Source organism: Malaclemys terrapin, chromosome 7, assembly GCF_027887155.1.
Source record: "Malaclemys terrapin pileata isolate rMalTer1 chromosome 7, rMalTer1.hap1, whole genome shotgun sequence".
Taxonomy (NCBI): Eukaryota; Metazoa; Chordata; order Testudines; family Emydidae; genus Malaclemys; species Malaclemys terrapin.
Genome location: NC_071511.1, coordinates 95,280,594 through 95,285,310, shown reverse-complemented (window position 1 = coordinate 95,285,310; position 4,717 = coordinate 95,280,594). Strand labels below are relative to the sequence as shown.

General features: G+C 57.3%; 1 long non-coding RNA gene across 1 annotated transcript; it reads left to right on the top strand.

The window, feature by feature from the left end:
- Positions 1 to 1,858: 1,858 nt before the first annotated feature.
- LOC128840249 (uncharacterized) lies at positions 1,859 to 4,053 on the top strand. Its single transcript, XR_008445615.1, has 3 exons — positions 1,859 to 1,891; positions 2,750 to 2,835; positions 3,772 to 4,053. It is a non-coding gene; the product is annotated as an uncharacterized LOC128840249 (long non-coding RNA).
- The last annotated feature ends 664 nt before the right edge of the window (positions 4,054 to 4,717 follow it).

Below are 4,717 nucleotides of genomic sequence, written 5' to 3'. Positions count from 1 at the left end.
ACCACACACACGCAGTCGCCCCTTTGCTGACTCCCAGGCATCCTCAGTGGTGTGTGCAGTGGGAAGGAAGAAGTTGTGTGGCAAGAGCCTGCCACAAATGTGGAAAAGGGGGCAGCATTTGGGATGAAAAAGGACAGTTACCTGTTCCATAACTGACGTTCTTCGAGATGTGTTGCTCAGGTGTATTCCACTATAGGTGTGCGTGCTCGCCCCGTGCACCGGTGCCGGAAGTTTCTCCCTTAGCAGTACCCATAGTGGGGGAGCACCGCTGCAACCCCTGGAGTGGCGCCGGTATATCACGCCATAAAGGGGGCCGCGTGCTCCCCTCACCCTCAGTTCCTTCTTGCCAGACAACTCCGACAAAGGGGAAGGAGGCCGGGATGTGGAATACACCTGAGCAACACATCTCGAAGAACGCCAGTTACGGAACAGGTAACTGTCCTTTCTTCTTCGAGTGATTGCTCATGTGTATTCCACTATAGGTGACTCCAAGCTATACCTGATGGAGGCGGGTAGGAGTTTTAAGTCTTAAGTTTTAAGGGTTACCCGGGTGGAGTACTGCCCTACCAAACCCTGCGTCATCCCACGTTTGGGAGACGATTGCATAGTGCGAGGAAAAAGTGTGGACAGAAGACCACGTAGCAGCCCTACAGATGTCCTGAATAGGGACGTGAGCTACATAGGCCACTGATGAGGCCTGAGCTCTCATTGAATGGGCCTTCACTATAGGAGGCGGGGGAACCCCTGCCAGGTCGTAACAGGTGCAAATGGACGAGGTGATCCAGCAGAAAATCCGCTGAGTGGAAACTGGTCACCCCCTCATGCGCTCGGCCGATGCAATAAATAGCTGGGGGGACTTCCTAAATGGCCTGGTTCTGTCCAGGTAAAAGGCCAGCGCTCTGCACACATCTAACATGTGCAGGTGGCGTTCCTCATTAGAGGAATGGGGCTTAGGGCAGAGGACCAGGAGGAAAATATCCTGATCCATGTGAAAAGCCGAGACTACCTTCAGCAAAAATGCGGGGTGAGGGCACAGCTGAACCTGGTCCTTATGGAAGACCGTATACGGTGGTTCAGAGGTCAGGGCCCTGAGCTCGGAGACCCGGCAGGCTGAGGTGATAGTCACTAAGAATGCCACTTTCCATGATAAGTGGGACCACGAACATGTGGCTAAAGGCTCGAAAGGAGGCCCTGTGAGGCGGGAGAGCACTAGGTTCAGGTCCCAGAGCGGGACTGGGGGTCTGGCATAAGGGAATGCCCGATCTAACCCTTTTAGAAACAGGGACGTCATGTGATGTGAAAACACCGAAAGGCCCTGCACCAGGGGGTGGAAAGCTGAAATGGCCGCCAGATGCACCCTGATCGAGGAGGGCGCCAGCCCTTGAGTCCTAAGGGACAGGAGGTAATTGAGGACAAGCTGGATAGATGCAGACGACGGAGCTGAACCTCTATCCCTCGCCCACATAGAGAACCAATACCATTTGGCCAGGTAGGTTCGACGTGTGAAGGATTTTCTACTCTCCAGCAGGACCAGTCTGACATCCTCAGAACATCTCCCTTCCTCCTCATTCAACCACGGAGCAGCCACGCTGTCAAGTGGAGTGGGGCCAGGTTGGGGAGGAGGAGACAACCTTCCTCCTGGGAGAGGAGGTCCGGGCGGAGCGGCAGCCTGCGAGGGGGGCCCGCTAGGAGTTGTAGTAAGGTCCCGTACCAATGTTGATGGGCCCAGTCCGGGGCTATGAGGTTAACCCGCACCCCGTCTGACTTCACCTTCTGTAGGACCCTGCCTATGAGGGGGAAGAGCAAGAAGGCATACAACAGGGGCCCCAACCATGGAGAAGGAACGCGTCTGATATCGCTCTCTCGCCCTGGAGCAGAATCTGGGACACAGGTGATTCTGGGCGGTGGCAAACAGGTCTACCTGGAAAGTGCCCCACTGTAGGAAGATCCACCTGGCCACCTCCCTGTGCAGGGACCACTTGTGCTGCTGGGAGAAAACTCTGCTCAGCTGATCTGCGAGCGTGTTGCTCTTGCTGGGCAGGTAAAAAACCTGCAGGAGGATGTTGTGGGCTATACAGACTCCCACAGGAGCTGGGCTTCCTGGCATAAGGCCCGGGAGCACGTGCCCCCTTGCCTGTTGACATAATACATTGCGGTGGTATTGTCCGTGAGGACTCTGACCACCTTCCCCTCTATGCGCTGGCGGAAGGCCACGCACGCTAGGCGCACTGCCCTGAGCTCCCTGACATTTATGTGCAGGGTCAGTTCCTCGGGTGACCATATACCCTGGGTCCTGAAGCCCCCAACGTGGGCTCCCCAGTCCAGGTCTGAGGCATCCGACACTAAATCTAGTGAGGGAGGGGGATCTCGGAAGGGAATACCCTGAAGCATGTTGCTCGGGAGAGACCACTATTGCAGGTCTGCCACCACCGTTGGTGGCACCGTGACGACCTTGTCCAGGCCGTCCCTGGCCTGGGAATACCGGGAGGCCAGTCAAAGCTGAAGGGGTCTCATCCTGAGCCTGGCACGTCGCACCACAGAGGTGCATGCTGCCATATGGCCTAGGATTTGAAGGCACACTCGTGCCGTAGTTACCAGAAAAGCCGTGACCGAGGCGATGAGAGTTTTGAGCGTCTCGAATCTGTCCCTTGGGAGGGAGGCCGTGGCTACCCGGGAGTCTAACAGCGCTCCTATGAAGTTTATGCACTGAACCGGGACTAACGTGGATTTCTCCTTGTTTACCACTAAGCCTAGAGCTGCGCAGGTGTTTAGCAGGAAGTCCATCTGCTCATGCACCTGAGACCGAGACTTGCCCTGGAGCAGCCAGTCGTTGAGGTAGGGGAAGATCTGCAGCCCTTTCCTCCTGAGGTGGGCCGCCACCAACACCATACACTTTGTAAAGACCCTGGGGGCAGTAGAAAAGCCGAAGGGGAGGACCGTAAACTGGTAGTGGTCCTGACCCACCAGGAAACGGAGGAAGCGCCTGTGACTCTCAAAAACGTGGATATGAAAGTACGCATCCTGGAGGTCTAGAGCCGTAAACCAATCCCCCGGGTCTAGGGACGGGATAAGAGAGGCCAGGGACATCATGAGGAATTTGCAACCAACCAGGAACTGGTTGAGATTCCCAGATCGAGGATGGGCCGAAGTCCGCCCTTCGCCATCAGGATGAGGAAGTACCTGGAGTAAAATCCCTTGCCCTGGAATTCCCGAGGTACCCTCTCCACAGCTCCCAGGGAGAGCAGGCGCTCTACCTCCTGGCTGAGGAGGAGGGCATACTCCGGGTCCCCGGCCGGCTACCGGGACGCGGGATGGTGGGGAGGGGGCGAAACGAACTGCAACCTGTACCCTTGGGAGATGGTGCTGAGGACCCATCGGTCCGATGTTATACGGGACCATTGCAGTTGGAAGGCAGATAAATGGTTGGTAAAACTCAACTTTATTAACTGGGCGGGGGGTACCCTGGCAACAGGCCCAGTGACGCCCTGCAACGAGTCAAAAACGCCGTTTCCCTGGCCTCTTGGCCTTCGAGGGCCCAGGTCATGGGGCCGAATGGGATTGGCGTTGGGACCGACGCCTCTGCTCCCTCTGCCTCTTAGGCGAGGGTTCGTATCTGCCCCATGCCGTGGGAGCCGAGGGCTGCAGTCTGGGCTTGTCCTTGGCCGGTGGGACATACAGACCAAGTGTCTGCAGGGTGGTGCGGGAGTCCTTCATCCCGTGCAGACGGGTGTCTGTCTGGTCTGCAAATAACGCTTTGCCATCAAATGGCAGGTCCTGCATTATAGACTGGGACTCCACCGACAGCCCTGACAGGTAAAGCCAGGATGCCCGCCTCATGAAGATAGCCGTGACCATCGAACAAGCTGCCGTGTCAGCTGCGTCTGAGGCGGCCTGGAGAGCTGCTTTCGCTACCGCTGTACCCTCGTCAAGCAGCGCTTTGAACTCCTTCCTGTCTTGCTCTTGGAGGGAGGGCTCGAATTTTGGCAAAGAGCCCCACAAGTTAAAGTCAAAGCGACTCAGGAGGGCTTGGTGGTTTGCCACCCTGAGTTGGAAACTGGCTGAGGAATAAACCTTTTTGCCAAACATGTCCAGGCTCATGGGCTCCTTATCCTTCGGGGTCAGTGCGGGCTGACTGTGCCGCTCATGGTGGTTGACCGACATCACCATCAAAGAGTTTGGAGAGGGGTGGGTGTAAAGATACTCATGCCATTTTGTTGGCACGAAGTATTTATGTTCCGCCTTCTTAGAGATAGGCGGGAGGGAGGCCGGGGTTTGCTATAGGCCCGCGGAGATGTTTGCCACCCCCTGGTGAAGTGGCAGTGCCATGCGGCCCAGTGCCAAGGAGGAAAGGACATTGAAAAGATGGTCCGATAGTTCCTCCATTTCCTCCGCCTGCAGGTGTAGGTTGGCGGCTACACGCCGGAGGAGCTCCTGGTACGCCTTGAAATCCTCTTGAGAAGGAGGAGGCGGTGCCGCTATGGACTCATCGGTGCCTGCAGGGTGACTGGGACGGTCCTGAGAGCATCGGGCGGTGCTGGTATGCCACAGTCCACGTCAGGGTCTGGTTGCAGGGACTGCCCTCGGTGCCGAGGCAGGGATGCAGAGTGGCCTTGAGATGCCCCAGCCACGAAGCGGGGCCTCGGTGGTGCGGGCGCCTGGGGCTACGGTGCCCACTGTCCTTGCCAGGGTGTCCCTTGCCACTGCGCTGCCTGGGGTC